Source organism: Notolepis coatsorum, assembly GCF_963971535.1.
Source record: "Notolepis coatsorum genome assembly, chromosome: 11".
Taxonomy (NCBI): domain Eukaryota; kingdom Metazoa; phylum Chordata; class Actinopteri; order Aulopiformes; family Paralepididae; genus Notolepis; species Notolepis coatsorum.
Genome location: NC_140175.1, coordinates 56800597 through 56816944, shown reverse-complemented (window position 1 = coordinate 56816944; position 16348 = coordinate 56800597). Strand labels below are relative to the sequence as shown.

At 46.0% G+C, this 16348-nt stretch overlaps 1 protein-coding gene across 1 annotated transcript in view; it reads left to right on the top strand.

Annotated features, from left to right (window-relative positions):
• LOC311237278 (myosin heavy chain, fast skeletal muscle-like) overlaps positions 1-16348 on the top strand; it is a gene marked incomplete at both ends in the record, with an annotated part of 213478 nt that overhangs the window by 179307 nt on the left and 17823 nt on the right. The gene's annotated exons all lie outside the window — the stretch shown is intronic.

Genomic DNA, 16348 nt, shown 5'->3' with positions numbered 1-16348 from the left:
GGCTAATGGCTAGCGTTTAAGCATTGGCAGCTAGCAATGTTAGCAGTCTTTGGCTAACAGTGTTAGCATTGGTGGCTAGCAGTATTAGCATTGGTTGGCTAATGGCTAGCGTTAAGCATTGGCAGCTAGCAGTGTTAGCAGTCTTTGGCTAACAGCGTTAGCATTGGTGGCTAGCAATGTTAGCAGTCTTTGGCTAACAGCGTTAGCATTGGTGGCTAGCAGTATTAGCATTGGTTGGCTAATGGCTAGCGTTAAGCATTGGCAGCTAGCAGTGTTAGCAGTCTTTGGCTAACAGCATTAGCATTGGTGGCTAGCAGTATTAGCATTGGTTGGCTAATGGCTAGCATTAAGCATTAACATCGGATGGAGTTCGGCGACCCCACCACTTCAAGCAACCAGCATGTGGGCGGAATAAGGCGATTCCAACCCAATAAGCAGTCAACATCAACGTTTCACTTCCCTTGAGCTGACCACGTCCTCTCCAATGTGCCCCGTCGTGTGTATCCACTCCGTCCTGGTTCCACCTTGACGTTGAGGGGTATCCCACGCGGCACCTCCTTCTGCGGTCCGTCCGTCCCGTCTCGTAGCGGGCGCGTGCGGTAAATAATTGTCCAATTATCTAGCAGTCTCAGTCAATGAGTCAACTAGATGTCCCCCTTGGAAGGGTGTGGGCGAAATGACTTTTCTTAAACCATAGAAACAATTCTGACTTTATAAGAATGTTCGTTTATTTGGACCTTGAAGTCCAGCATCCAACTCATCCTCTGTTACAATAATCACCAGGTGGTCAATTAACAAGGGGTTAGCTTGTAGCTGATAGTTGGTAGTAGCTTACATCCAAGCATTAGTGGATAATGTTAGTAGAGGTCGATATGGTATCGGTAATGTTCAACCAAGTCGCCTCTGTTGATAGTTCGTTAATAGTTAGGTTGCAATTTAGCAAATGGTTCTGGATAGTGTAGCCAGACATTAGTTGGTCTGCATGTAGTTGGTCTATAGTTAGCATCTACATTCAGTCAGTTCGATTATTTACCTATACAAATGAAAGGAAAACAAGCGGCATTAATTAATAACTAGATACATGAATTAAAGAGAAATGCGGATATTAACGGCGCATATAATGCTACGTACCGTTGGCCAGTCAAGAGTTCGCCCACAGGGCTTTTCACCTTAGAGTCTAGAGTGTCACTTAAATAGCGCAACGCGCCGGCGCAGAGACAGCTTACCTGCTCAGAGTCGCAATACGTACTCCAAAGTGCGTCCACTAGGCGGCACCAGATACTAATTAACTCATGCAATAAATGTATACAATAAATGTTGCCCATGATAATAATGAGGGATAATAATAATAAATATATTGGGAAAAACGTCGGCTAATTCTCCAATCACCATTAAGAACAAATATCCTCTTCCTCTCATGAACTCCACCTTCGAGCCCCTCACCCAGGCTACCGTCTTCACCAAACTGGACCTCCGGAGTGCCTACCATCTGGTCCGTATCCGAGAGGGCGATGAATGGAAGACCGCCTTCAAGACTCCCAGGGGTCATTACGAGTATCTGGTGATGCCGTTCGGCCTCACCAACGCTCCGGCGGTATTCCAGGCGCTCATGAACGACGTCCTCCGTGACATGCTCGAGGAGTTTGTGGTGGTATACCTGGACGACATCCTCATCTTCTCCAAGACTCTCGAGGAACATGTCCAACATCTCCGCCGAGTACTGGAGCGCCTCCTCCACAACCGGCTCTTTGTTAGGGCAGAGAAGTGCCGTTTCCAATCCGACTCCGTCGATTACCTTGGCTTCATCGTGGAGAGCGGCCTGACCCGAGCCGACCCTCGCAAGATCCAGGCCGTGGAGGAGTGGCCGGAACCCACCTCTCGGAAGGAGCTACAGAGCTTCCTCGGGTTCGCAAACTTTTACCGGAGGTTCATCCGGAACTACAGCCAAGTGGCGGAACCACTTACCAGGCTGACCTCTCCCTTCCTGCCGTTTGACTGGTCTCCAGCGGCCTGCGCTGCGTTCCGCTCCCTCAAGAAGAGGTTCACCACCGCCCCGGTCTTGCTCCACCCAGACCCCAAGAAGCAGCTCATTGTGGAGGTGGACGCCTCGGATACGGGACTTGGGGCTATCTTGTCTCAGCGGTCGGCAATGGACCAGAAGGTCCATCCGTGCGCCTTCTACTCTCGTCGTTTCCTTCCTGCTGAGAGGAACTATGACATTGGCAATCGGGAGCTGCTGGCGGTAGTGGCTGCCTTGGAGGAGTGGCGTCATTGGCTGGAGGGGGCCGAGGAGCCGTTCACCATTTGGACGGACCATAAGAACTTGACGTACATCCGTGCATCCAAGCGCCTCAGCGGCCGGCAGGCAAGGTGGGCCAGCTTCCTCAGTCGTTTCGACTTCTCGTTGACTTTTCGCCCTGGTTCCCGCAACACGAAGGCCGACTCTCTGTCCCGGTTACACTCCAAGGGGGCTCCAACCACTGAGGATCCACTCCCATCCTCCCAGAGGTCAGGGTGGTGGGAGTGGTCACCTTGGGCATCGAGACCGTGGTCAGGCGTGCCCTACGTTTCCATCCCGCTCCCAGCAACATTCCTTTTCGTCGCCTCTTCGTCCCCGACTCAGTCCGGTCCTGGGTTCTCCAATGGGGCCATACCAGCCGGTTTGCCTGCCACCCCGGCGTTCACCGCACTTTCTCCTTCCTGGCTCGTCGATTCTGGTGGCCCACCATGAGGAACGACGTCAAGGAGTTTGTTCTGGCTTGCACGGTCTGCGCCCGCAGCAAGGCCTCCCACCAGGCACCCTCCTGTCTATTACAGCCACTTCCCATTCCGAGCCGCCCTTGGTCCCATGTGGCGTTGGACTTCGTCACGGGTCTTCCACCGTCCCAGGGAAACACAGTCCTTCTGACTGTGGTGGACCGGTTCAGCAAGGGGGTCCACCTCGTGGCCCTTCCCAAGCTTCCCTCAGCTTCCGGGACAGCGGACCTCCTGACAAGCCACGTGTTCCGCCTCCATGGTTTCCCCCAGGACGTCGTCTCGGACCGGGGTCCCCAGTTCACTTACCAGGTATGGCGGGCCTTTTGCAAGGGATTGGGGGCAACTGTTAGTCTCTCGTCTGGTTACCATCCACAGACTAACGGACAGACAGAAAGGATGAACCAGAGTGTGGAGTCTGCTCTCCGTTGTGTTGCCGCCAAGATACCTGCTTCCTAGAGCCGGTTCCTCCCCTGGGTCGAGTACGCCATCAACTCTCTGGTCAGTTACGCCACCGGCCTCTCGCCATTCGAGGTATCCCTGGGCTACCAACCCCCTCTTTTCCCTGCACAGGAGTCGGAAGTGGCGGTTCCCTCCGTGCAGGAGCATCTCGACCGGTGTCGTCAAGTCTGGGAGATCACCAGGACTGCGCTGATCCGGGCATCGGAGCACGCCAGTCGGGGAGCTGACCGACGCCGGATCCCTGCGCCGACGTACCACCCTGGGCAGAGGGTATGGTTGTCCTCCAAGGATCTTCCGCTTCGATCCTCGGCCAAGAAGCTTAACCCCCAGTTTGTCTGCCCTTTTGAGATCCAGAAGGTGCTCAGTCCTGCGGCGGTGAGTCTTAAGCTTCCTGCGTCCATGCGCATTCATCCTGTTTTTCATGTGTCCCGGGTAAAGCCTGTCTCTCTCAGTCCCCTGATGCCTCCTGCTCCAGATCCGCCTCCTCTCGAGATGGTGGACGGACACCCCCAGTGGAAGGTCCGCCAGCTCATGGACGTCCGACGGCGGGGACGGGGGTTCCAGTACCTGGTGGACTGGGAGGGATACGGTCCGGAGGAACAGAGCTGGGTCTCCCGCCAGCTCATCATGGATCCCGTCCTGATCACCGACTTCCATCGGTCCCATCCGGGGAAGCCGAGGCCGGGCAGGTCGCCGGGTGGCTCCCGTGGAGGGGGGGGTACTGTGAGGATTGGTCCAATACCGCACGCTTCCAGGTACCAATTACCTTCACGCACCTGAAGTGAGTTTCAAATCAGCTCGGTGGAGCCCTTATATACTCTGGGGTTCTTTACGTTCTGTGTCGGGTCGTTTTGCCTACCACTACCTGCTGCTTGTTCCTCCCGTGTGTTTCACCGTCGTTTCTCCAGAACGTCTTTGGAAGTCGCCGCTCTTGCTCCTCTCTGCCATCCGTGGATCTGTGCCTCGTAGATCGCTTTGCGCAATTGCGCCTTGGTGAGTTTTTGTAAACATACTTTTTTGGATGCTCTGTATTTTTCTCGCATTTTCCTGGTCTCGGGACCTTTCTGTTTTTGTGTGTTTTGGTAAACACTGAAGATGTGTCGCTTGTGTTAGTACTGGACTCAGCTAATAATACTGGACTGCCATCGTATTCCATGCGCTCGTTTGTTGACATTCTCTCTCTCTCTGTTCCTCCCCGAGTGGATCTGTTCCTCCCCGAGTGGATGTCCAAGTAGCTGCAGAGCTGCAGAGTCAGAGGCGCAACGCCACAGTGCCGTCTCTGCTCTGAGCCGAGCTGCAGAGCCGCATAGCCTACTCTGCCCAAGGACATTCTCCCCTTATGCTTTTTGTTGTTTTTGCTCTTCTCTGTTTTGGAAATAAATACGCCCTGGTTTTTGGCTAACTCTGAACTACCTGTCTGTGCCGTGCTGTTGGGGTTGTTTACAAACCATAACATTAATTTGTTGATGATCCGGGTTACGTGACGATAGCCGAACGTTTGCCCAGACTTCAGCTCAATCAAAATCTACTTCCAAGTCTGGTATATCCCTCCTCCAAACTGAGTCTAGGGGAAGGACTTCATACAAGGATGTAAGTAAGTGACGGTATAAGTCCGAGACAAAACCTCTCGATGTCTCCCTTTCGTAAAATAATTTGTGATATCTGTGGTGCTCCAGTGGTACCTTTAATGGAACTCCATGAGCCTTCAAACATGCTAATAACTGTCTGTAGAAATAGTATGTGGAACTGGTGAGGTTAAATTTGTTATGTATATCTTGATAGCTACAGAAACCCTGTTCGTTGAAGATATCTCCCAATGTATGTATGCCATTGTTTTCCCATTTGGGAAATCTGATTGTTGTGCAATCAGGAGTGTATTGTTATTAAATATGGGAGTGTCTATGCCATTTATGTTGGTTAGTAAATTTGTTTTGTGTTTCACGCCATATCCGGATCATATGTGTAATAATAGGGCCAAATTTCATGTTGCATTGCTTAATTGATAGGTTGGTGTATACTACATCCTGCAGTCTATGTGGTGCCACAATGTTTTCTTCTAATGTTCTCCAGGATACGGATGCTTGAGAATCAAACCAGGTGATCAGTGGTCTTAAAGAGTACGCTTTAAAGTAGTAGTAGAAGTCTGGAAATGCTAGACCTCCGTCTGCTTTATTTCTTTGTGCGGTGGATCTTTTTGTTTGTGGAGGTTTGTTGTTCCAAATAAATGTATATGCGGCGGAATGTAATTTTTTCCAGTAACCAGCAGGGGGGGTAACGGTAGCATTGAACTGAAGAAGTTGATTCTAGGTAAAATATCCATCTTAACTATTGATACTCGGGCCTGTACTGAGTTTTTAAGTTTTGACCACCTGTCAAAGTCATTTGTGATCCTATCTTGGATTCCTGTATAATTATACTTTACTGTTTGGCATATAGTGGGGAATATTTCAACTCCAAGACATCTAAAGTGTTCTACCATTTGTATATTTTCTGGAAGGAGGGTAGCCTTTGCAGTGACATTAAGTGGAAGGAAGGCCGATTTTGGCCAGTTTATCCTAAATCCTGATAGATTGCCAAAATCATCTATCAGCTTGAGAAGATGAGGCAGTGAGGTGATAGGGTTTTGCATGAACAATATTACATCGTCCGCATATAAACTAATATGATGCTGTGTGCCCCTAATTGAGATCAGCTCTATGGATTGGGATTGTCTTATATACTGTGCTAAAGGTTCTAAGGATAGAGCAAATAGTCCGGGACTAAGAGGACAACCCTGTCTGGACGAGCGCGAGACAGGAAAGAGAGGGGAGGTGAATTTACCTGTTATAACCATGGCCGATGGCTCTGTGTATAGTACTTTTATCATATTAATGAATATACACTTTGACTACTGTTTTTGATAGGGTTATGGTCTTTACTCTTGGCTACAAAAAAATATTTAAAAACATTAACCTCTTAACATCCAAGGGCCCACATGTGGACGATTCTTTGCCGACCTCTAGTGTGCATTTCTTTTAATACAATATATAGATCGAATTAAAGCCCTATTTGTTGCCTGTCGATTTCCCTTTCAGGTGTCCAAATCCGTTCAGCGGTTCTCGAGGTACATGCCGATATGTGAGGCGTGCCCCAAAGTATGCAAAAGTACACATTACCACCTCTGACTCCCGGGGCTCTAGCTCCGTCAATCATTTGGCGATCTCGAAAATCTTTGCACAGGGTTGTAGCCAATGAGTGTGGATTTTCAATGATACCCCATGATATGATAATTGGGGATCTATTATGGTCTCTATTGATCAATTTATGATAAAGAAAAGCAGTGTCCCCCTATAGGGGGACCAGTGCCCATTTTTTGTTTTCACTTGGCTTGCAGAATGAGCACAATATAAGAAGGCTGAGAGGGAGATGGAGGGAGTTGAGTGGAGAGCGGAATGTTCCAGTAAGTAACACAGATGCTTCAGCTGCCATTCACAGTGGGGGAATTGCATTATAAATGATTTAATGATATACATGTTGACTGATGAATAAGTTAAACTTCATTCAAATGATGTGACTTTGGTGGAAATGTGCATATTCTGATCAAATAATTCTGAATGTATGAGTCAATTATAAAACAATGGTTGTGTTCATAATTCAGTGGATCAAACATAAATTAATTAAGTGAAGAAAAACATTCTGTAAAACTCAATTAATAGAAGCAATAACATCTATAACGGATTCTTCTCTCATACAGGGTTCTATATTGTTAAAGTTCCTCTGTGATCGGGTAGCAACAAGATGAGAACTATAGAAAATCCTCCAACCTGCCACTATTTCATCAGTGGTGGTTGGAGGTAAATTTTGATTTGTTTCCACATTGATCCCTTATTTGGTCCTAATGCAGGCTGTAGAACTTTGTCCTTCAATAATGTATGACAATAGACAACAAGTTACCTATATTTATTTGTATTATTGGCAACATTTAGCTGATTTACCAATACACTATATGAATGAATGAATGAATGAATGAATGAATGAATGAATGAATGAATGAATGAATGAATGAATGAATGAATGAATGAATGAATGAATGAATGAATGAATGAATGAATGAATGAATGACAAGAAAGAACATCAATGGTCATCAATGACTCGTGTGACTGGGACACTTGTGTGACTGGGAGACTCGTGTGACTGGGAGACTTGTGTAACTGGGAGAATAGTGTGACTGGGAGACCTGTGTGTCTGGGAGACTTGTGTGACTGGGAGACTTGTGTGACTGGGAGACTCGTGTGACTGGGAGACTTGTGTGACTAGGAGACTCGTGTGACTGGGAAACTTGTGTGACTGGGAGACTTGTGTGACTAGGAGACTCGTGTGACTGGAGACTTGTGTGACTGGGAGACTCATGTGACTGGAGACTTGTGTGACTGGGAGACTGGGAGACTTGTGTGACTTGTGTGTCTGGGAGACTTGTGTGTATGGGAGACTTGTGTGTCTGGGAGACTTGTGTGACAGGGAGACTTGTGTGTCTGGGAGACTTGTGTGACTGGGAGACTTGTGTGACTGGGAGACTTGTGTGACTAGGAGACTCTGGGAGACTTGTGTGACTAGGAGACTCTGGGAGACTTACATTTACATTTACATTTAGTCATTTAGCTGACGCTTTTATCCAAAGCGACTTACAAGTTCTGTACGACAAGCCATCAGGAAGAGCACAACTCTATCAGCTGAGTAACAATGTTCATCAAAGTGTTGAGTGCTACAGTGTAGGTTAGTTTATTAGGACAAGTGCATGACAGTATGGTTAGTTAGGGTTAGATTTTTTATTTTTATTTTTTTTAATTCAGATAATGGTTGAAGAAGTGAGTCTTTAGTCGACGGCGAAAGATTGGACGTGTTTCGGCTGTCCTAACTGGGGTGGGTAGTTCATTCCACCATTGTGGGGCAAGGACTGAGAATAGGCGACTTCTCTTTGATGACCCTCCCGGAGCTTGGATAGGAGTAGGTCTGAGGCGGCCAGAAGATGCAGAGCGTAGGGGTCTTGAGGGTGTGTAGTTAGAGACCATTGACCGGAGGTAGGCGGGAGCAGTTCCCTTTGCCGCACGGTATGCTAGGTCAAGGGCCTTGAAGCGGATTCGTGCAGCAATGGGGAGCCAGTGCAGGTCCCTAAGAAGTGGGGTGACATGGGCCGACTTCGGTAGGTTTGAGATCAGGCGGGCCGCTGCGTTCTGAATGAGTTGAAGAGGCTTAGTGGCAGTGGCCGGGAGGCCAGCGAGCAGTGCGTTGCAGTAGTCGAGGCGGGAGATGACTGTTGATTGGACGAGGAGTTGGGTGGCTTCTTTTGTCAGGAAGGGGCGTATCCTTCTGACGTTGCTCAGGAGGAATCGGCAGGTTCTGGTTGTCGCTGCGATGTGAGCAGAGAAGTTCAACTGGTCGTCGAGGACAACACCAAGGTTCTTGGCGGTCGGGGACGCGGTCACAGCTGCATTCTCGACTGTGATGGAAAGGTCGGTCAGGGGGGAGGATTTGGCCGGCAGGTGGAGCAATTCTGTTTTGCTTAGGTTCAGTTTGAGGTGGTTGGTCGTCATCCAGGCGGAGATGTCGGACAGACAGGCCGAGATCCGCTCAGAGACGTGGATATCTGAGGGAGGGAAGGAGAGGAAGAGTTGAGTATCGTCGGCATAACAGTGGTAGGAGAAGCCATGAGACGTGATAATGTTACCCAGTGATTTAGTGTAGAGGGAGAAGAGAAGGGGTCCTAAAACCGAGCCCTGGGGGACACCCGTCCGCAGGGGGCGGGTGGCCGACAGGGTCCCTCTCCATGACACTTGGTAGGAGCGGTCATTGAGGTATGATGACAACCATGTCAGCGCAGAGCCAGCCACTCCCATTCCTGCGAGGGCCGCGAGGAGGATCTGGTGGTTGACTGTGTCGAAGGCTGCAGATAGATCTAGGAGAATCAGGACAGAGGAGAGGCCTTTCGCTTTTGCTAAGTGAAGTGCCTCTGTGACCGCAATGAGGGCTGTCTCTGTGGAGTGACCAGTCCTGAAGCCTGACTGATTAGGGTCTAGGAGGTCATTCTGTAAGAGATAAGCAGTAAGTTGGTTGGATACAGCACGTTCAAGTGTTTTAGAAAGGAAGGAGAGAAGAGAGACAGGACGGTAGTTGCCTATGACGGTAGGGTTCAGGGATGGTTTTTTTATGAGGGGCGTGACTCTGGCTTGTTTTAGGGAGGTGGGGACCACCCCCGAGTTGAGTGAGGAGTTGATGGTTGCAGTTAGGAATGGGAGGATGTCTGGTGCTATGGACTGGAGGAGTGGGGAAGGTAGCCGGTCCAGCTGGCATGTAGTCGGACGGTTCGACGTTACCAGTGTCAGGGTCTCGGCTTCTGTAATGGGAGAGAAAGATGACAGAGTGAAGGATGAGGTTCTCGATTCAGCATTTGGAATGGGTGGGGGTTGGGAGAAGGAGCTGCGGATGTTCTCCACTTTTTCCTCAAAGAAGATCGCAAAGTCTTCGGCAGAGAAAGATGAGGGAGGGGGGGGTGGGGGGGGAGTGAGGAGGGAGGACATGGTAGCATGCAGTTTGCGAAGATTCTTGGCAGAGGCCTCGATCCTATGGTGAAAGAAAGAAGCTTTGGCATTAGTAATGGTTTTGGAGAATGTTAACAAGAGGTTGTGATATGTGTCGATGTCAGCAGTGAGGCGTGACTTTCTATACTTCCTTTCAGCCGCTCTCAGGACCTGTCTTTGTTCTCTCACTGGATCTGTCAGCCATGGACTGGGTGGGGAACGGCGGGCAGGTTTCTCAACGAGGGGACAGAGCTTGTCGAAGGAGGTTGCAAGGGCTGAGAGGAGGGTGGAGGTTGCCATCTCTGTGGAGAGAGCAGAGAAGGTGTCACTCAAAGGTAGAGTGGATAGTATGTCAGAGGAGAGGGTGGAGGGGGATAGGGAGGGCAGGTTGCGTCTGAGTGAGACGGTTTGAGTTGGGGTGAAGACCTTTCGGTTAAGCATGAGAGTTAGTGAGAAGGATATGAAGGAATGGTCAGATACATGTAGGGGAGTTACCGTGGTGTTAATGATGCTGGAGTTACGGGAAAATATGAGATCCAAGGAGTTGCCTGCTTTGTGGGTGGGAGGCATGGCAGTGGGAGTCAGGTCAAATGATTGTAGGAGGGAGACTACTATGACTGACTGAGATGAGTCAGGCAGGTTGAAGTCGCCCAATAGAAGGAGAGGGGTACCATCTTCCGGTAAGGAGCTTAGAAGCATGTCCAGCTCATCTGTGAAGTGATCGAGCGGACCTGGAGGGCGGTAGAGTGTAACAATGGTGAGATTGAAAGGATTAGAGACAGATACTGCATGATATTCAAAAGAGGAGAGTGACAGTGCTGGGAGGGGTGTTACGTTTGTAGTCCATGAAGGAGATGTCATGAGGCCAGTGCCTCCACCCCGCCTGGAAGGTCGAGGTGTGTGAGTGAAGTTATAGTTTGTAGATAATGCTGCAGGTGTTGATGAGTTATTGGGGGTTATCCAGGTCTCAGTTAGAGCCAGGAGCTGCAGATTTTGACTATGGGCGTAGGCAGTAATGAAGTCAGCTTTCTTGACTGCTGATTGACAATTCCATAGGCCTCCCTGTACTGTGACAGGTGTATTAGTGGCTGTAGGAGGGTAGGAGAGATTAGCCGGGTTGCTAGCAAACTGCCGTGGGTGGGTTGAGTCTGTTCTGGGGGAGCAGATTGTGGATATGAGACACATTGTGGTGTCAAGAGTGGCAGGGAGGAAGTAGAGAAATAGCAGAGTGGGAGGGAAAGGGAGATTTTTCAGAGTGGAGTGAAAGATAGGACTAGGGTGTACTAGGTGGATCGGTGAATCCCTCTGCGGATAACTCCAGGAAAACTCCTCTTTGTCCCTCTTCGTTTCTCGACGCTTCGCTGACGCTAAGCCAGCAGGCCTTTAAATCCCTATCACTAATTAGTGCTTTCTAACACCTGGCCCTTAATGGGTCACTTAAGGAAACAAAATGGCCGCTTTAAACACGCCCCTTAATCAAGTCAGCTGGTCAAGTCAGCAATCAAGTCTCAGTTTAAAGATATTACTAAATTACTTAAAATGTCTTAATCAAGTCAGCTGGTCAAGTCAGCAATCAAGTCTCAGTTTAAAGATATTACTAAATTACTTAAAATGTCTTACCCTGATGCAGTGTAAGTCTCTCAGTGAATGAGCTGTCCTTCCACAACAGAATGTAGTACAGAGTGATTCCAGGAGAGGCTGAGGTTCTGCTTTTAAGCAGTGACAGGGCTCTGAGATCACACTCAGTACACAAGTGCTGTCTTTAAGCAGGAAGCAGCTTTTAATGGGTCACTTAAGGAAACAAAATGGCCGCTTTAAACACGCCCCTTAATCAAGTCAGCTGGTCAAGTCAGCAATCAAGTCTCAGTTTAAAGATATTACTAAATTACTTAAAATGTCTTAATCAAGTCAGCTGGTCAAGTCAGCAATCAAGTCTCAGTTTAAAGATATTACTAAATTACTTAAAATGTCTTACCCTGATGCAGTGTAAGTCTCTCAGTGAATGAGCTGTCCTTCCACAACAGAATGTAGTACAGAGGATCCTGCTGGATGTCACTCACTTCACCATAATTGATAAATGACAGCATGAAAAACTGGGAGACTTGTGTGACTTGTGTGACTGGGAGACTTGTGTGACTGGGAGACTCATGTGACTGGGAGACTCGTGTGACTGGGATACTTGTGTGACTGGGAGACTTGTGTGACTAGGAGACTCGTGTGACTGGAGACTTGTGTGACTTGTGTGTCTGGGAGACTTGTGTGTATGGGAGACTTGTGTGGCTGGGAGACTTGTGTGACTGGGAGACTTGTGTGTCTGGGAGACTTGTGTGACTGGGAGACTTGTGTGACTGGGAGTTTTGTGTGACTAGGAGACTCTGGGAGACTTGTGCGACTAGGAGACTCTGGGAGACTTCTGGTGGATCCTGCTGGACGTCACTCACTTCACCATAATTGATAAATGACAGCATGAAAAAAAAATACATTATTGTTGGGAACTCGGGTAAATGTATAACCCACTTCCAGGGATGAAGCTAAGCTAGGCTAACGGTCCAGGCGTTCCCTAAGCCTAATGCATGCAGAGAGACAAAAAACGTATCTTCTTGTCTAACTCCAGGGAAGATGTTAAATAAGCTAATTTCCCAAAATGTTGGAGTGTTCCTTTAAATATAATTTAAATAAATGTTTTTAGAAAAGAAAAATCCAGTGCTAATTGCACATGAGGGATATATATTGTAAATCACTATGGAAAACGTCATTTAATCAGACTTGATCATTCAAATGTCTGAGATATCTCCATGTAACTGTATGCGATGTTGACCTCTTTAACTGTGCACTTTAAACACATGCAATCGGGCAGTGGTCGCTGATTCCAAACTCAAAGACACCACTTATAATAAATCAATAAGAATAGATTTAGCCCATTATTTCAAATTTGGCCTTGGTTTAGCTAAATTAAGGCAACCACCAACCTCAAATAGTCAGATGAGCTGTTAAGCCAATTCAGGTTAAAATCACTTAATAATGAATTAATGATTAGAAAAACAAGAAAGAACATCAATGGTCATCAATGGTACCCAGACATGCAGATGATGTTCTATAGACTCCTACCACAACCACAGATGCAGGCCCCATCTGTTCTGGGTGTTCAAGAAAACACAAACAAAGAAGAACACAAGGCACAGGATACCAATTTCATACCAAATTCAAGTCAAGGTCAACCTTTATAGAAACGAAGTGATGTACATCTTTATTTTCAGAACAACCTCGGCTATCAGACTATATATGATGCAGTTATGGCACATGCATGTAGAAGTATTTATATCACTATATACAAATGAAAACTGAGAAGCTGAGAACAAGCAAGCAGGTGACAACAAGTAGACGTGAGGTCAGAGACAACAGGCAGGCAGGCAACAAGTAGACATGTAAGGTCAGAGACAACAGGCAGGCAGGCAAGAAGTAGACATGTTAGGTCAGAGACAACAGGCAGGCAACAAGTAGACATGTGAGGTCAGAGACAACAGGCAGGCAACAAGTAGACATGTGAGGTCAGAGACAACAGGCAGGCAGGAAACAAGTAGACATGTGAGGTCAGAGACAACAGGCAGGCCGCCAACAAGTAGACATGTGAGTTCAGAGACAACAGGCAGGCAACAAGTAGACATGTGAGTTCAGAGACAACAGACAGGCGAGACCAGTGTGAGGCGAGCAGGCAGGTGAGGTCAGCAGGCAACATACATACAGGTGAGGTCAGCAGGCGACAGACAGGCAGGTGAGGTCAGCAAAGGCCTATTGTTAAAAAGTGCATGTGTTTTAGAGACAAGAGAAACACAATCATTAAAATGGCTCAGACCCACTCTACATCAAGCACCAATCGCATTGCAGGACTTCAGAGCAAGGTCCATGTTCCTCGAGAGGATACAAGAACCTGCTCTGTTTGGATGTGACCATCCATTGAGAAAAGGTAATCTCTGTCCCAGAAAGCTGTAAAATAGTCAACAAATGTCTGCCCAGGGAACAGCAGTAGCCTTTCAGCCAGATGTGACGCCTACCGATTCTACTGACCATTACATTCCAGTAGCGAGGGGAGGAGACGGGACCAGCGCTACTGCATTGTTTGCTAAAGTCCAGTAGTGTTAATGTGTGTCATCCTTTAGCGGTTCAGATTAACAGAGTTTGATGTAATTTGCTCCGACATGAATGATGGCTGTGTAAGCTGAAGGGTGTTCACAGATCAGTGGTGTGATGGTAGTAAATTTGTAATTAAATCCATCAACTTGACACCAGCTTGACACCAGGGTAGCATCAGGTCTTGGCTTCAGGCACGGCAACACAGAGAACCGTGAGCCCACAACAAGCACAGAGGGGGGTACAGTGAGGGTTTCACTGAACTTGGAGGGCACATTCAAGAGCCTGCAGCCTGGACTTGTCGCCTGGACAAGTGTTCTATCATTTACCATGATGAGGAGGCAGGGTTACCAGCCGTGAACTGGGATAATTTCTTAGTATGAGGACACACAGTGTGATACATACAAGGCATTCATTGTGACATTAAAAGGCATACTTAAACGAAAATGTCTGTGAATAGGAAGCTGGTAAATCAAGTACACAAATTTCTCACTTGATTAATAATAAACTGTAAACACTAGTTATCTGAGTCTAAAACTATTAAAGTATTCAATATAAAATGAAAAGTAAAAGCACACTTGCTTTCAGCAAGGATGAATCAACATAATTAAGTCAGCTATGGTACCATTTAATTGTGTGTAAGGAAGTTGGGATGAGAAAAAAGATGAACATGTCAAAGGTAATACTATTGTAAATCATCCAAAAGCACTAGAGCTTCATGCACTAATTGTGGTTGTGCAAACTAAAATATGTTCTGTTCATTCCATTTAATTCAATAAATAACACAACAGGCTTGGGTTTTACTAGTTTGAAATGCTAACGTAATTAATGAATATGAAAGAAAACTATATCACTTTTATTGGAAAATAAAATAAGGTGATGAAATCGAAATATGTAGAAATTAAAATCTATCCCAAACAGATTATAAATACATGCAACATTACACAACTGTGAAACTGCTAGACTCGCAGTAATATATATTTAATGACTGTGAGCATTGCCAAGAAATGCACTCCAAGTTATGGTTGCAATTTTGTGAGCACCCTGGGCTTATTAATAGAGTTGTATATGTCAATGTGATTATGATACTGTAGTATATGTTATTATATATTAGGATATATTATATCTTAATATGTGAAACAATTATTCAACTTTTATTATGACAACACACTTGTTATCTTGTTGATCATATTTAGCAATTTTAGTAATTATTAATGCAATATTAAATTGGCTGCATTTCAAGTATGAAACAATTATGAAGTCAGCATTTGAGAGTTATGTTGGATCTAATCATGATAAGTCAAAGTATCTTCACATACAGTGAATGAAATACACGGGCAGATATAGAAATACCTAGTACAAAGGAACATGATACAGCACCACAAAAGTGGGTGATGATGAAAAAAGCTAATATAGAACAAAAATACATTTGAGGAGATGCCCATATTTAGTTTTTGCATGACTTGCAGAGTGAGCTCTATATAAGACAGTTGATAGAGAGATGGAGGTAGAGGAGTGGAGATCTGTTCCAGCTGGTGGTAAGTGACACTGATGCTTCAGCTGCCATTCACAGTGAAGGTATTCCATGGGGAGATGCTTCAGTGCTATACATGTTGACTAATCATATCACAATATTTGTCTTATAGTTTTGACTGTATAATGTTATTGTACAGTATATTGTTTTCCAGTACAAATTACTATGTTACATGACATATTTACGTATTTATATTTTAATGCAATTATCATAGTGCTATATCATAAAACATTTCTATATTGTTTTTCTTTAAATACTGTGAAAGGATTTTTTTTTGCATTAACTAAACCATACAATATGTATATTTTGTATATATGTCTACAGTATATTATGTATATATCATGGATGGCTGTATGGTAAATATCCATACCTTTGACGGTATACCTTCATATTTGGTATACCTCCCATCCTTCAAATAATGTAACATATATACACGATTCTTCTCTCATGCAGGGTTGTAGATTGTGAAAGTTCTTCTGTGATCGGGTAGTTGAACAAGGTAAGATAAGAACATCCTACAACCGGCCACTATTCTCCAATAGTCTTCTGCCATGTTTACACCAGTGGTGGTTCAGGGTGAATTTAGTTTTGTTTCCACATTCATAATGTGGTCCTAGTGTAGGTTGTATAATTTGTTCAATAATATACTACAATATAAAACAAGACTAACATTTATTTTTGTTATAGGGGAGATTTGGCTGATTTACCAATACACTGCATGCAATATAGTTATCTCTTGCCAAAAACTGGGCGTCATGAGATCACATCCATTGTACTGCTGAATTGAGTTTTGGTTTGATCGGTTCAAACTAAAATGAACAAGGACAAAGTTTATGAAGTTAAAATGTATACTTGTCTTCATGAGTGAGTGAGTGAGTCTATGAGGTGTTTCGCATCTAAAAATATATACACATAA